The sequence below is a fragment of the Pezoporus wallicus genome, unplaced genomic scaffold (assembly GCF_028554395.1).
Source record: "Pezoporus wallicus isolate ANWC-B61680 ecotype Strahan unplaced genomic scaffold, APGP_CSIRO_Pwel_v1 contig_6872, whole genome shotgun sequence".
Taxonomy (NCBI): Eukaryota; Metazoa; Chordata; class Aves; order Psittaciformes; family Psittacidae; genus Pezoporus; species Pezoporus wallicus.
Genome location: NW_026642757.1, coordinates 209,808 through 227,095, shown reverse-complemented (window position 1 = coordinate 227,095; position 17,288 = coordinate 209,808). Strand labels below are relative to the sequence as shown.

Here is a 17,288-nt window from a genome sequence, read left to right as displayed (position 1 = left end):
GGATGGCATGTCCCCTCCACCCAACAGCTCAAATGATGCTCAACGGTGGAGCAGAAGGGAAGAAAACTATCAGTAGCAGAAAACACTGTGGCTCAGTCTTTCTGGGGATAGGAATCATTGCAGGACACAACTGCAACCATAAAAAAAGCAGTGACACAATTAGCTTTGTCCACTGCAGAAGCTCCTAAGGGGATTTAAACCCCCTTGTATACCTGTAGGAAGACTGTTACCACCATCACAAGTGTTGGCCATGCCTACTGTGCCTAGCTGCTGAAGCCCAAGGTGACATCCCAGTCAGCATGATTAAAACTATTTTTCAGCACCAGCAGCCTCATAAACTGAAGCAAAGGAGGCTGGACAAAGTTAAGTCAGCTGCGAGGGGGAGCAGCAACAACTCATCTCTGACACCATAGGTTTTCTCATTTAGGTTTTGGGACAGGATACAAGAGAAGCATTTGTTTCTCTGCTATGCTTCCTCCTGTTTTCCCCATGCACCCAAATCCCTCCTTCTCCTTTTTTTACCAGATACCAGTAATGGCAAACTACTCCCATTTCCTTCTAGGGAAACACAGACCCCCTTCCTGGGCTCTTCTGCACAGCCCAAGCTGTCTTCAGAGCAATCTCTTGGAAATAGCAGCACAGCAGCTATTGGAGAGCATGAAAGATTGATCAGGTGCAGGATGGAGCTCTATATACAATTTGGTATTTAAAGTGCTTTTGCATTAAGAATCAGATAAATCCTGAACAGGAGAATGAACTTCTCAAGCAAGTTTAAATGTGCTTAGATCCATGATTGATAGATATGAGTGACTGCTTCATACTCTAGGGTGACCCTATTCATGCTGTCTCCTCTGACAACAATTCCAGAATAAATTGCCCTGACTGACAAAGACATAATAAAAAATATTATTCTGGAAACCCACTTACTTAACCCATACCTCAATGGCTGTGCTCTAGTTAAATTACCAGGCAAGTCAGTCTAGCGGTGATTAATTTTGGTGACTTAATCATTTTTTTTTCAGAAGCAATGGTTGTGATGCACAAAGATGAATGCATTTTGATTTTAATGTGTCTACCATCTGAAAAATTGCTTTCAAAGACATCTAAAAAGTTAACCCTTCCTTCATGGTCCTTCAGTGACTCCCAAAATACTTTCAAAAACACATTTTTGATGAGTAGAAATTTTGTTAGGAGCAAACTTCTGAGGTCACCAAAGCAAGTAATGGCAGAAGGCGATTTCAAAAACAAAATACGACAGTCCTGAAGTCATTATGTAGCATTAAATTCATTGTTGCTTCTTTAACACTTTTCCTTGACTATAGTTCAGTCAAGTCCGAGCCCTTTGTGCCAATAGCATCCCCCCAAATGAGTTTTATATACAAGGTAAGACACAACAACTGAGTTAAAACAAATGGAAGAGACAGATAGAAGTGGAACAGACAAATCTGAAGTGTGAGCTTATCTTTTCACCAAGACCAGGTATCACAAGTCAAATTCACTTCTTTCTGTTTGAGACCTTTGCAGGAATAAAAGTTATCTTAGTGGAAGCGTGTTAGCAATTCAGCTGTGGTTTCAGAAAACCAGAAAAGGCAACCTCATACATTCTTAGCTGTGCTGGCTTCACAGAGTATCAAAATACTTAAAATATACAAATGTAAATAAACTTGGGGTTTATCCCTCAAGTAAGCAGCTATGACCCTGTGAGGAAACAGCAGTACTGAGCAAGGAGTCTATTTACATACTCACTGTTGTTACCTTAATAGCACTTTAAGGGAATTGGGCAATCCAAGTTTAATATGTATCTAGGATTGCAGTTAGCACGGTTAACAGAGGTTTACAGAGATTACTCTTTGCTAATGTTAGGGAAGAAAGCCAGAGAGGAAGAAACTCAGTGCTCCAAGTAACCAAAAGGGCACACAGGGCTGCGATTGCCCCTGCCTCCCAGTACTTGCAGTAACACTTCTATGATTTCCTCTAACACTGCTGTGTCTGACTGCTATAGAGGCTAGGAATAAGCAGCTGTGATTCAGTGCATTTTAAAATATAATCAAGCAAGTTCACCAGGCTAAAAGGTTTATGAAAGAATTAAACACAGGATGCACAGGCAAACTGCCTGCAGACAAAGCACAGTTTATTTCACTTATGGGCAAATTAAGTGGCAAAGCAGAAATCGTAGCATTTTCCTGTAAATTGAATACAGGCAGCTAAGAGTTGAAATCCAGTCTACAGAGGCTGCAGTGTGAAAAAGAAGCTGCACTTCCAGCTGTGCTGGTGCAGGCAGAGGCAGCGCTCTCTAGAGCACTGAGTAGGAGGCCAAGCTCTTGTAGAAAGCCAGAGCTAGCACAGGGGCCTGGGAAGAAGGACAGATGGAGGCAGGCAAGGCCACCCCATGCTGCTGCTCCACAAGAAGGTCTCATCTCTGGTCATCTCTTCTGCCCAGTTAGCAAAACTCAGTGCTAGGTACGAAAGATGCCATACCACCTGGCTACAGTACACCAGCATTTCAGGTTTTGCCTTTCATAGGTAAGAAAATAACTGTCAAACCATAACATTCCTGACAATTTAAATATATGCCTATTCTGGTATCTAAATTACTACATCTCACAGCCAATGTCCAGTCTATTCTCATTCAGAATAACCCCCATACATATTGCTTGTGCAGTCTCACTGACTCTGAGCTGTACAAAACAATCAGGGACATCACAACACCATAGCATAGCCTGAAACAGATGAGGAAATTCTCCCCTTCTGCTGAATTGACTTATCTCTAGATATCAGACATATGATGAATAAATGTTTACAAAGTCCTACCCCTTATCAAACCATCAGGGACTAGACTTAGATAGTATAACCATAAATAGATAATGAAAACCTACTAATCAACTCTACCAGTTGTTACTTGTTTACTTCAAGACCTTGTGTACTATTTGCTCAAGCAGCATGAAAGCCTTAGTTTAAGGTGTACTAATAAGGAACAAGCTTCCCTGTATTTTCCTTAGACTGGTATCCTAAAAGAGATCCTTATTTAGGTCTAATCTTGTGGCCCTTGCTCTCATCAAACTTGATTCATTTAAAGCATTAACTGTGCTTTAATCTCTTAGAGTGTCCACACTCAAGCTACCAGCTATCTAAATCACTTTCATCAAGAATCTAGTTAAATTGACACATGTTCAGTACACAAGGTAAATTGTATACTTCGGTACTCAAGGCCTGTGAGTCGTTGCCTTTCTTATTTACTCCCCTGTTGAGTGCTTTCCTCAGTAATCCCTTCTCAGCCTCAGAAAAACATGAGCTGCAAGAAGTAAACGTAAATCTGGGTAGAACGGCTCTTGCTGCTCTTGCAGATCCTGTGGGGTGTTCAGCTGCTGTGGCTCCTGCTAAGCTACTCAAGGAAGAGACACCCACCAGAGGTGCCTCCAGGTACATAGAGCAGCGGGTGAAGCTGGATGCTGAGCTGGGTACAGCACCATATCCAGGCTTCCCCCTCAGAAACTGAGCTGGATATGTTTCTGAGGTACAGCAAACACTGTGAGAAACAAGTTGTTTCTATAATTCTCCTTTAAATACAGATAAACTTTTGTGTTTTGAGGGTTTTTTTTCTGGCTGCGTTACAAATGCTAGATGTTGTATAATACAGATGATCAAACTCCAAGCAGACTTCACACAGATTGTTTGCCAAATACCACACCTTATGGACCATCCGCATTAGCACAGCAGGGAAGGAGAGAAGAGGGCTGGCAAGGCATGAATAATACATGCTGCATACTCAATTCTGTAACTGCACTTAAACTATTTGTTTTCCCTATTACCAACGCAAGTAAGCAACATTAAATTGTAGGCTTTAGTAAGTGCATGTTTTGTTTCATACAGAAGAATATATAAGTCATGGGTACAGGTTAAGAGTATTAAATAAACTAATGCATTTTCTAAGTGCCATTACTTCAAGCCTAAACAGTTAACAGCTATAGGCAACACTATGGAGTTACACAGTCAGATGAGTGGTTCACAACTTGACAGACATTTTGCAGTTAGCATGTACAAAGAACAAAGAAAACAATTTAAGTACACTCCTTTCTTCATTGGAAGACTTGTAGTGAGACAGTAAGTAACCTTATAGTGCTCCTCATTCTTCCTTTTCTCATCCTTGCAGCTGAGCATCCCTTCATAATCTATAGGGGCAAGGCTAGCAACTGGTGTAAACCAAACATGCCCCTGTAATGGGCTGGGAAATTAAAAAAAAAAAAAAAATCAGTGCCAAATTCAGAAACACAAAAGGAGTATTGCTGGCAAAACTAGTTCAGCCACTGTCAAAGAGACCGTCATTTGTCAAATCCCTGCTGCATTTGCTGAGGGGGTGGCAAGCATGTTGTGAATGACAGAGAAGATTTCAGGAAAAAAAACATCTCTTCCTTGTCATGAGTGATGAGAGGGGGATCCTTCATCCTGGCATTACATAGCTACTCTGGTACCACTGCCACCCTGTCACTCGCGCCTTTTGTACCCAACCCAGCAGCTTCTTCCCCACTTCCCAGCACCTTCAGAGGAGGAAATATCTCACAACAGGGATGGAGATACCATGCATTCCAGCAGCCAAGGGATAGGCAACCACCTTGACAACCCCTTACATCACTCACCTCCCTAAGCCTGTGCCAAGTACCCCAGAAAAAAGTCTCCCATGGGCAGCTGCAGCACATAGCCTAGACATGCAGACATGGACATGCAGCATGTAGCAAACATGGGACCCCATTCCTGCACTCAGGAACCTCGAGATCATCCTCAAACCATCCTCATGAGGAAGGTACACTCCTATGTACAACAACATCACACTCACTTGGGGTCTGGCAGCCATTGCCAGCCAACAGCCACCCAAATGCACCGAGGTTTGGACTGTAAAGCCATAGAGAGCTCTCCAGGTTTTTAAGGCTTGCAACATGGTCCAAACAAGCAGGATTTGGGGTTAAAGACCAAAAGAAAAACAAACAAATAAAGAACTAATCCACAACACACCCCCGCCACAAACACAATTAAACTGCATGCAGATATACAAGGGCAGACCTGCTGCAGAAAGCTATATGAATCTGCCCTGAAGAGCTGGGGGAAAAGGAGAAGCCAGACCTCCAAAGATAAAGGTCACTAGGATTATTTTCTTAAGAAAAGACATTTTCTCTGTTTTTTTTCTCCTCAAAAACAACAAACAAAAAAACCTACAACACTGAAATTTCCTCTAAACAGATGATAAAAACAGAAGAGCTGGAGGCAGTCACCCAGCATGGAAAATGAGCTCAAATCCTGGAAAGTTATCAAACGGAACAGAAAATAGTCTTATAATGGGAAATGTCAGGCAACCCTAGCAAAAAGTGAAGCTTCCAGTCCCACCTGTAATCACCACCACTGCACTCTTAATAGGTTATCTACCATTATACACAGATGGTGAGAGAGATGGAGCAATCTTCTGCTGATGCTTGTGGTTATATATTTTGTTTAACAAAATGCTGAGGCAAATTAAGGGCACTCCTGGAGATTTCTCCTTTATCTCTTAAAGATCACCTCACCCATCAGAGGGTGAGACTCAGCAGCCATAACAAACAGTGTAGAGACTCTTAAGAGAGATAAGAACTCCTGGTTTATGTTAGAGTTTTATATTACCTATTATTCAGAAAGATGATGCTAACTTTTATGTTTAAAGTCTGTTTCACATTAATGTCTCTTACTGCAAACAACAAATAAAGTTTCTAAGAAATCTGTTTTGGACAAAACACAGAGGGAAAACAAAATCATCATATGCACAACCAGGGCATGTTGAGAGATCATTTTGGAATAAGTTTGGTATAAACAGAATTTTATTTCTGAAAAACAAATTTAATAAGACATTTTAGAAAAGCCCTTTAGTGTTTTAAAATATATTGTGTTGTGCTCTGAGTGCTTCAAGGAGGTGCTTGGGTTGAAATCCATACTTCACCACAGTTGATACTCAAATATTAAGCTAAATGACACCGCTTTTCATAGTAAAGCTTTATTTAATTCCCCATAAAATTTTCACAAAAAAATTCTTCTATAATCATTTTGGAAATGTTTTCTTCTTCCAATATCGAAGAACGTAATTTACACTAATTACCTGTAGAAGTTCTTTATTACCTCTAGCTTGGTTTTTTCCATTTAAACATGAAAATTTTCATTTACTCCTTAGACATTTAAAGGTGGCTTAATCTCTTGAAGACCAATTTACAAATATTTTTTTCTATTTTATGAGAACAGACAGCTAACAAAACAAATGCACGAAGATGCTCAAGGAAGAAAAGATCAGAGAAGCACATTTTCAACGTTGTTAAACCCTAACAAAGGTATAGCTTCCTTCTCAGTTAAATATCCAGAAGGGGAAAAAACAAAATCCAAATATTTTTTTCTAGACTGAGCAAGCAAACGGACACATCCCTCACCTCATCACCACTTTTCCTGGTCTTTCTGCATGCAAACCACTAACTACCACACTCAGAGAGAGAACAAAGAACCACAAACCTGAGCTGGGAAGGAGCTGCTTTGGAATTCAGCACTGTTCTTTCATCATCGCCAGCAAAATGAAGTTGGCTTGAGCAGAGGCAAGTAATCATACTCATTATGAAAAGAATTACATTCAGTCAGATATTAAAACATTACCCTTGCACAGTTTAAGACAGCAGCTTCTCCTGATAAACACCATAAAGCCTATGCTACTTCTTCCTGGAAATTTGAATAAATCCATATGATGAACTGAAAAATGCAATGAAAATTTAAGATGCTTGGTATTACTTCATTTATTAATACTTACAACTGGTCTTAGAACCGAGTAACTTTTATAGAGTAACCAACTCTCTGATTTCATACAGCTTGGGTAAGATCAGCCCCTTGTATCCACTGGAGTTAGCACAACATGTGACAGAATGCCCTTATTCTTAACACTATTTACTCCATGGAGAAACATTTTAAATAAGTAGGGTAAGATAAAAAAGTTCACAGTTCAGTTGCAGGAATATTCATACTTAAAACTAGCACCTTTCTAGTCCATGTACTGACCATTACTGGGTTTGGTTTTACAGTTTTCACTTAAATGGCAATGCTTTCTTTTTTTCTTCCCCAAGACACATCAAGACATCCAGGCAACTGCTACCTCGTCTCTCAGCAGACATCACAGAAACAAGATCTGGCTGGTACTTTGTGGTTCTACAGAAAACTATTTTACTTTTTTTTCAATAATACACTCAAGAAATTTTAAATACCTCTTCACAATCTCCATACTTCACCATCCAAACAGAACTGCAATGATTGTATCACCTAAAGACCAGGAAAGTCAAGTCTGAGGAGCAGTCACAACACTGTGTGCAGCGTACGGACATACTAACAGAGTTAATATCATAGCTCAAGGTAGCCATGGGTTAACACCTTTTGAAGAAGGCAGAACTGCACAAAAACAAAAGAGCTATTGGGCTTTTAACCTGGCAGTATTTGCTAAACCAAAATCCTCAGTTGGAGCCACAATAGCAGCAACCTAGATATGTTGAAGTTGTGGTAACTCTGAAAGACACAAGCAGAAAAACCAGATGCCTCCTCCCAGATCATCAGCTGTAGTCCCATATCCTTCAAGTAACATCTCAGATCTCTTCCTGACAAAAAAAAATTCTTCTGTGTCTGAAGGGAAACTCCATCCGTCTTAAAGTTTAATTATACACCTCCGAGGCATTTTCTGATCCTAAATGCGATGCCTTTTAGGCAACCCCAAGTGCTCACATACTAAATAGCCCTGTCAGCCCAGAACAGCGGTTAGCCTGAGCTATGAGGAAAAACATTCTGCAGAAATGCCTAGGCTCAGGTTAGAGAGCTGCAAAAGAGTCATCGACAGTGTAAGTGCAAAAAGGTGAGGGGAATTCTTAGGCTAATTAGTGAATGAGACTTTAATAGGCAAGAAGATATAAAGGAACCCATTCTCTGCTCTCCTGGGACACATGCAGAACAGCAATCAGCGTGACACCAGCAATCTTTGTACGACATTTCTTCTGATTATTATGCAGAATGAAAGGGGCAAAGGAAAGTCAGGCCCAAGTTTAAAAAAGTTCTCTGCAAAGATGCCCCTGTAATGCTATTTTAACAGTGGTTTAACAGAGAACTATGCACTCACTAAAGTCAATTTGTTGGGTTAGGCTTCACTAATTACACTTCCCATAGAGGACTGACAAAAAAAGTTGAATCCCTTCAGTGGAATATTAATCTACCTGTTACATTACCTCCTGGAAACCCTTTCCCAGCACCTTTTGTCAGTAATAGTTCAGGTTCCCAATGTTAGAAAGGTTTATATTTCATTAGTTATCTTTATTACAAAAACTTTCACTGACAAACTTTGTCTTTTGGGAACTGAGGTCATAACCATATGGAAGACTTTCTCTTCATTATTATGAAAGTGACATTTCTGGATAACTACACATACAGAAAACCAGAACAAAAGTAAATTGGTTTTACCTCAGAAGGAAGTTGAAAGCATAAGAGATCAGCATCATTCTTCCAGCCACAAGTCAATTTTATTTTAGTGTGTGATAAAACAAGCTATTTCTTCCCTGTGTTTTCGGTTTGGGACTCTTCACACACATTTAATATTGCAATGCAAAAAACACAATCCTTCCTTCAACAGTGAAGACAAGACTTTTCCTGGCCGCTTTAGAGAGATTTAAATAGGACAGTGCAAGGTGAAGAAAAGAGTTGTGCAAAATTTGCCGACTGCATTTTGACCTAATTCTCTGAATTCTTGATTTTGAAGGGACTACACCACTGCTTAAACTCCCAGAGGCACAAATATCAAACTTCAGAAAACAAACCTCATCAACTGTTAAACACTTCAGACTGCACAAGATTAAGAAGTGGGATTTTGATCCAAATCCTTCTTATGTTGAGGATCACTAATGCCAGCAGACGGTTTGCTCTCAGAATTAAGAAAGGTGAAATAACTAGCCAAATACAGTGCAGCAAAATCATTTTTAATTACTACTTCGGAAGAGCAGGCTTCCGATGCGCAGCCTTCCTTCTTACCCACCAGCTCAAAGGAACAGATTAGTTTGAAAAAGGAGGAAAAAGAAACATCTGATACTTTTTTTCTCACACATCTCATCAATGCCAAGACCTTTTCTACCCACACAAATATATTTTTTAATCAAAAGTACAACCAACTCAGTCATGAAGCTCAAAGCATGAGAAAGAACAAAGTCTGCATCAGAACAAAAAGAAAGGTTGGCGTCAGTCTCTTCTCCCAAGTAACAAGTGATGAGAGGAATCAGCCTCACATTGCACGAAGGGAGCTTTAGATTGGATATTAGAAAACATTTCTTCACCAAAAGGATCATCAGGCTGCCCAGGGAAGGGTTTGAGCAGCCATCCTTGGAGGTACTTAAAAGACGCGTAGATGTGGTGCTTAACAGCATCACTTAGTGGGGGACTTGGCAGTACTGAGTTAATGGCTAGACTCAGTTTTACAGGCCTTTTCCAATCTAAATAATTCTATAATTCCATAACCCCTCTCCCTGGATACCTGAGGAACTGAAAAGCATGTCCTCTCAGAGACAGTGCACACTAGGGCAACCGGAAAACATGACATGGCAAAATACATATTAAGAAAAATTATCTGCTAGATTTTTTTTAAATGGAGATTCCACCCATACATCACCAGGAATCTCTTCTCTGGTGAAGAACTGCCTGCTAAACTGGTTTTCAAACTAAAGAGTTGAGCCCACATCCCATTTATGTTAGATTTATGCTCCTTTTCTGTTGCCTATTCTTTAAATGCAGGAGCTCCTTATTGCTGACTTCACGGGGGAAGTCTCTTTGAAGGGCTCAATTTCTTTCCCAGGAGTCACACTGAATGTAAAGCAGAGCAGTGGCTACTCTAGCATCAACTGAGAAGAATCCAAGAACAAACACATTTCCCTTCATTTACTACACTTCCTCCTGTATTAAGTACCACAGTAACAAATTATCATATTTGGCTCTGTATTGGCCAAATTTGACAGTGACCCACCAGAAAGACAAAGGGTAAATTCGTTGGATGTACTCTGAGTGAAGAAATACATTCAAATAGAGAAAAGCGGACCTGTACAGGTGAGGGTTTCATGCAGAACCCACTGAAGTAGAGGGATAATGTCCTACAGACCCATTTGGCCCTGGGCTCCATCTCTAAATGGCTGCATAGAAAAAGGAGCACTTTGGTAATTATTTGAAGTTACATTTGAAGATGCCTCAGTGAGCACTTCCAACGCAAGTGCCTTATCACCTTCCCAGCATGCCTGCTGGGGGACCAACACAAAGCCAGCCATGGAAAAGGAAGCCTGAAGGGTTTCATAAGCACAGAAATCTTTTACAACTGAGGAATAAAATTGAATCAATGCTATTCTGAAGCCTCTTCTTTTAGCTCTGGCAACTTCAACTGTCACGTAAGATTTCAAATGATACTGCTCATGCTACGTGCTGTAGAGACGCAAGTGTGACCTTGAGCATGCAATATTTCTTTCACACACTGCTGATTGCATCAAACAAGCCAACCAACACTCCCCCTCCACACACTGCAGCCAGAGAACTCAAATCTGTACGGGATACTAACAAATAGCTCAATGCTATGGAAGGTGAATCCTATTTGGGTGCATGATAGAAAAACTGTTGTAAAGTAATTGCTGAATGTCAGCTTTAAACTCAAAAAGTGTAGTATAGATAAATAAAAACAATAAATCTAAAACAAATATAAAAAAAAAGTATTCTTACCAAATACAAACGAGTCTTCCAAGTGATTATAAACATAATTGGCGAGTTGTGAAGGCCATAAATTCTTCCCAGGGTTCTGGGACTATCATAATAAACCACAAAACATATGTGGGATATGATGTCACCTTTGCCATGAAATGTATTGATAGCCCAGTTCAATGTGTTCCCATATTTATGTTTTTATAATACATAGTTGCAACCACAAATTTTAATGGAAAAACAGTTTTATTTAGCAGAGAAATAGAGGTCTCTCTCCTAGCACTTATAAACTGCATACCTCAACTTTTGCATTATCCAGAAAGGATTGTCAATACAACAATACAATGCATAATGATACAAGGTCTTGTTGACAGCATATGAAACCCTTTATAGTTAGCCCTGGAGTACACAAATGAGAAAATGCCTAGGCCAGCATGGCTGAGGCCTCTGTTTATTCTTCTCTTCTGTCCTAAACTTCCCTCTGAGCCCTGCAGAGTGCAGAACCTATCCATACCCTTCCGGGCAGTCCTCTCTTCAGTTTGCTGCAACAGCACAGCATCTCCTATTTTGTAGGTATTTAGTACACTGTTATCAAAGCAAATTGCTTCTAGTTATTTATGTTTTAGGTGCTGCTGTAGCATAATTATTTTTTCATAGGTGAACCCCAGTAAACTTTTACCCAGTCTTCCCACTTCCCTTTCACCAGCATAGCAAATCTTACCTACTAATTAAAACCAGGGTATGCCAATTATCTTGCACTTTTTGTAATAAGATAGGTTTTTTTTTTTCTTGCTTCCTTATTACCTCATTAGGAGACTATAAAGTTGCATGACCTTCACCGTCATCAGCTCCACCTTCTGCAGTAGGAAAAACAGACTCCTTTTCCCACAGCCAGTCCACATACCATAAACATCAAATCCAGATCAGTAACAAGTCGCTGACAACTGACACCTTGCTGCTTCTGTTTTGTGCCTCTGTTTCTGGCTCTAGGCTCTATTGCAATAAAGAGCAGCAAAGATTCCGGTTTCCCTCCTCTTCTTTGTAACCTCAGAGCAGTTCATCCCCAATTCACAATTCCCAGCCTCTTGGTTCAAATTCTATCTAAGCATAGCTGATCTCAGTATTACAGTATGTTTGAGGAAATGAGGGAGTACAAGCTCTTTCTAAAGTTTCCAATTGCTGGGAAAGCAATGGAAATTTTTCTTTTCTCTGTACATAACTTGAGGGACAAGTATACTAGCTGACCCATAATATCAAAATGGTTTTGAACTCTCTAAGGCTAAGGCATTTATCAACTGTGGGGCTTTCATGCCCTTCAAAAATTAGCTCTTGCTATACACTGAGCATGATGCTTCTATACATAGCTGTTTTCCAAGAAGCACCCTTCCAATCTCAGACCTTGCTCCCAGGCAATGGGATACAGCCAAAGCCAGACTCATCTTCAAACCATAAGACAAGATTCACATGAACATCCAGATATGTCCCTGTGAGAACTTTATTTTTTTAAAAACAGCTAAATTCTGACATCTGATTCTACTATATACATTGTGACTGGATTTGCATGGCTTCACACATCCTGTGAACATCACACGACCAAGCATGTTGAATAAAATGAAATACATGTATTTCTTACTAGGTCTGTAGCAATGAATCCAATTACTCATACCAAAAATACATGTTCATGTGGCAAAAGGAAACAAGGGTGAATATTGCAGTTAGGATGTTGCACCCACAGATTACAAGATTTTTATAGCATCATAACTGCAAATTAGATTTTTTTTTTCTGCTGCTTCTGGTCAGCTAATTGGACGGGGTATCCATTATAACACTCTATTACGACTATATCATTTGTCTTAACAGTTTCAATGCCCTTGTCTAAAGCTCCATCACTGTATAGCAGCTGGTCCAGACAGAACTGTTCATTTAACAAAATGATCTCAGAAGCTACTAGCTTCTAGTCTGTAGTCTGAGTCCTTCACTGAGAGACCCAACACTGTTCTCAAACATTCTTTCTCAATATACTCATGGGGTGTTTTTTTTTCTTCCTCTCAGACCCGTTTGTCCCCAAATTTCGGACATTAATTTTTCCAAAATCATGACTTTTACACAGTGATTCTTATTGACAGACTTCCACTATGCCATAGCATAGAAAATTCCTGAAGAAGTTATCATGCCAGTAATAAACACATCTGTAAACAAAAGATGGTCCTAAATTACAACAGCAGGTCTGAATACTCTCTAGTTTTAGAGCCAAGCCCAAACGTGTCTGAATTTTACAAATGGTTCTTCTATTAATCAACATTCCCATCCTACATGTTGTTAAACCTTCTTACGTTCTCACCAGCTGACTACTGAAGTTTATGTATGATCAGTTAGCAAAGTTAAATGAAGGTGAATGATTATACCTCTAAAAAACAGGTGAGGTTCTGGAGGAAGTCTCGTCATCAACATGCCCTTCCCTGAATAAAAGCATCCTTCTACCACTGAGGTAGTGACTTGTCCCCAGAGATGCCACTCCTAAAAGAAATGTGAAGGAGAATTTGCAGGTAGCTGTGACAGTACAACCACATAACATTTCTCAAATTAATTTACCCTGCTCAGACTCCACAGCTGCAATGGGTTTTGTGCCTCTTTACTGGGCTAGATCATTGTAAACCCTTTAGCCTGAGAACCTAGCTTATGTTTCAAGACTTCTCAGCTTGTTTCTTAGCCTGCTAGGTGGAACTGTATGCACACAAGTACCCTTTGCTACAACATCGTTTGTTTACAAAGAGTGTAAACACAATCCTACACAGTAGATATCAATGACAGAGCTCCAAGGTGGATGAGCCTGGGGCATGAAGGCACAACTAAAGAGCAACCAGTTCCTTCTCACCACTCCTGCTCTGAGTTTGTAGTAAGTTCCAGAGAAACCCCTCATCTAGCATACATTATGGTGAGGTTTTCAAACCTCACTGCTACTAGAAAGCATACCCTTATTCCCCTGGTCTTTGAGGTGGCCCAATCAATTTCCCATCTGAAAGTGAAACCTTCCCCCTAGACTACCAGCTCTCAGCCATGCCAACTCACCTCTGGGCTGCACAGGCGCATAAAAGTGAAAAGCAGCAGGGGACAGGACCATTCACCCGTCTCTTTGTTTTTATCCCCTTTCTTTAACATAGCCATCAACCTGCATCCTCAGCATCTGATGAACCCCATGCTCCCTGGTCCATTTCCAATGGAGACCTTGCAGCTCCCTCCAGTGCTCACTGCACATAGGAATGTGTATTCCTTCCTTTGCTTCCTCTACTTTCCTGGAAGCAAAGGGGTTCAGGAGTCACATCACCTTCAGCAAAACCTACAACAGCCTGTTGATCAATGACCCTCTCAATGGCAGCCATTATCTCCTCTTCAAATAGCTTTATTATTTTATACACGCAATAGTGCTGCTGTTAAGCAGCTTGTGGTTCACTCTGGAGTGGACTGTCCTCTGGTGGTGGTTTCTGTGGCATGGTCTTGTATAAATAAAGATCATGGTCATCTTAGGGAACTCTTCTCAAGCTGTGGCAAATATTTTGCCATGGGACAGCCTTTAAAAACTGTTTGGGCAGCTAACACTGATTGTAACCCATCCTACCAAAATAGGGAAAGGCCTTGAACTGTTTCTCACTGTTTTATTCTCTCACCCAAAGCTGCATTTAATCAGTGTTATTTCCAGGATTTACTAAGATTTTGCTGCCTCAAGAGAGCTTACAACTCAGGAGAAAACTTGGCAACTTAGAAGAAAACATTCCGTGTATTATGTAAAGCTATTCTTAGCACACACATGTAATTTCTAAGAAGCATAAATCACTGTGTTTTAAAGTACATAAGAAAACTGGTAATCTAATAGTAAGTTTTTACCCTGCCAGTCTAAGGCACATAAGTTCATGTCAAACTGTGCACATTTCTCAGTAGGAATCTGATGTTCTCGGGTATCAAGGACAAGCGTAGAACTTGTGTGCAGAAATCACATAAACAGGGGCATGTTCAGATTGTCATGCCTAAGTACATTTGTTCTCTTGAACAAAGTGGTTATCATCACTGGGTCATCTCCAGTGAACAGCCACACGGATGTAGTGGTAGGACACACACAGGTTACAGAATGACAGTGCCCCTTCACAACCTCAGCTGCCAGAAAACAAAGCATACCCAGCTAGGCATTGCACACGAGGCTTTAAGAGGAGTACTGAAGAAAATAATCATGAAAGAACTACCAAGGCAAATGTTACCTTAAAAATTTAGTGCAGACTGACTTCCTCTTATGAACTCCTTCTTTACTGAATTTATGTATAGATAGCTAGACAACTTCCCTGTCGCAAGAGACTGACAGGCGAGAAGGCATCCATCTGAGCAGACTGCTCACCTATTCTTATTCTAAGAACCTAAAGCGCTCAGAACGATTTCATATACAAGGGCTATGAATATGAGCCTCTCACGGCTGACAAATGCCTCCTCCTTTGTGCTCTTGGTCCCATATTAACAGAATATTTTTATCTTGAGGGCAGACTCATTTACTGTCATGAAGTCCACGCAGCCTGTGGCAAATTGCACCATGTGTGTAGACCGCAAAAGCAAGGCATCATGCTTACGGGGCCAATTACATGAGATGAATGGAGCTTGAATGCCCAGACCAGAGCTGAAGACAGACAGGCTATCTGATTAAACAAACCATTAAGGATGAGCCATACTTTAAAATGCCCCCCACATGCACCTTTTTAACTTTTCACTTCAATTGCAATTTTTTTATCTGGAAGTTGGGGAAAGACCTAGGTAGCCACAGTAGATGTATATTATGGGGAGTATGCTGAAGGTGACAGTTATAAACACACTGTCTCCACAAAAACACTTCATTTACAAAACAGATTTGACAGCTCAGTTTGTTTGCAATGCAGAGCACTCCTCCCAAACCCTCACATGGCCCTGTGAGCCTTGATTACTTCTTTGATGCCAGCTCTTCCATAGAGACCTCTGAAATGGAAGTGATGAATGAGGTCCTGTCAGGCGCCATTCCCTGGGTGGCCTTGAATCCATACAGTTATCTGTTACGCTGCCAGCCCTGACAGTGATGAACACAATGCAGGCAGCTGACAACACCCCTATTCATTACCAAAAAAAAAAAAAAAGAAAGAAAATAATAAAAAAAAAAAAGATAGATGGAAAGAGGTTTGTTTGCCAGCCTTCAATGCTCCACTCATCTACATTTCCTTCAGAGGACTTGCTTGGGAAGGATATGATGAAGTCTGTTTATACAGTTATGTGGAGCAGGAGATCCAATGTCCCCCAGTTCCATCCACTAAGGCTGAGCAAACCACTCAGATTCTGGCATTTCTTTTTCTTTTATTCCTTTAATTATCTGCAGTTCACATTTATTGCAGACATGCATTCTGATGAGGCTGCACAATGGCCACAGAGCAGTCTGATGACACTTTCATGTATCACTGACACGGTGTTTCTGCTAACCAAAGAAGTATCTTGCAAACGGATGAAAGCAGAGAAGAACTGCAAGCCTAATCTGTTGCAATTAGGGCAGATTACAGAGCTGCCTTGTTTTCTCCATAATCTTAACTTGGGAGGAAAGGTTCCTACACGTGAATTGATCCCATGGGTATTCTCTCTCATTTTGCCTCCAGCAGCTTGCCCGAAGAACTCGGTGCCCTGCTTGCTGGCTTGTATCAGCCTGACCCATATGCGCTCACAAGTTTCTTCATTAATGGAAGCTGGCAAGGCGGTGTATATTGCCTTCTAGAGCCATCATGCTCTTCTGAAACTACAGACCAAGAGACACAAAATGTTCAGACCTACAACACACAGAGCTTTGTCATCTTTTACCCACATAGATGCTGCCTCACCTCACTCTTCCCTTGCATACTCCTCAAATTCAAATTCAGTCACACATGCCTGAATTTATAACTTAAAACAAAATGCACATCACAGCACTCACATTCCAGAGACACAAGAGTCTCACGTGTAAAACAGGCTAAAAAAAAAAAAGTTCTCTCTAAACCACTTATGAAAGACAGCTAGAAGTTGGGAGTTTTTTGCTTTTAAACCAAAAATTTTCTTCTGTGGCATCTTTTCATTTGCCACCACTAACACACATAAAACCCAAAACTTAGAATGTTTTATTTAAAAAAAGAACAACCTGGGTTATTTCCTGTCCTCATTATGACTCAGATCTGCCAGGCTCTCTCTCACATACTGTACCACAGAAAACTTATATTACACTGGAAAAGGAGGCACTGCAAAGTAATTCCAGAGCAAATATCATTTCAAACAAATGCTTTACTCTGATTTTGCTCAGAGCTCACAATTCTGATATGAAGTTTAAATTAAATTATTTTGCTTATTTTCCCAGAAGGGAGAACCTTCATAATGTTGGATTTACCCAACTGATACTAACCATTTAAATGAAGGCATTTACTTTTAATCAGGTACCTGAGCTCTGCCTATAGTCATGGGAAAGAAAAATCTCTAGAAGCAAATTGCATCTTAGAAGCCATTTTACCTTAGAAACCGGT

The 17,288-nt window shown here is 40.4% G+C and overlaps 1 long non-coding RNA gene across 2 annotated transcripts in view; it reads right to left on the bottom strand.

Annotated features, from left to right (window-relative positions):
* Nucleotides 1–17,288, bottom strand: part of LOC130611483 (uncharacterized) — a 44,621-nt gene that overhangs the window by 17,806 nt on the left and 9,527 nt on the right. Inside the window, exons 2-3 of one of the 2 annotated variants that reach the window (XR_008975246.1) lie at nucleotides 13,155–13,266; nucleotides 12,843–12,938 (exon numbers count right to left, since the gene is read on the bottom strand). This is a non-coding gene — a long non-coding RNA (uncharacterized LOC130611483). Of the gene's footprint in view, nucleotides 1–12,842; nucleotides 12,939–13,154; nucleotides 13,267–17,288 lie in introns of those variants that run through there. The other variant, XR_008975245.1, reaches the window with a different exon arrangement.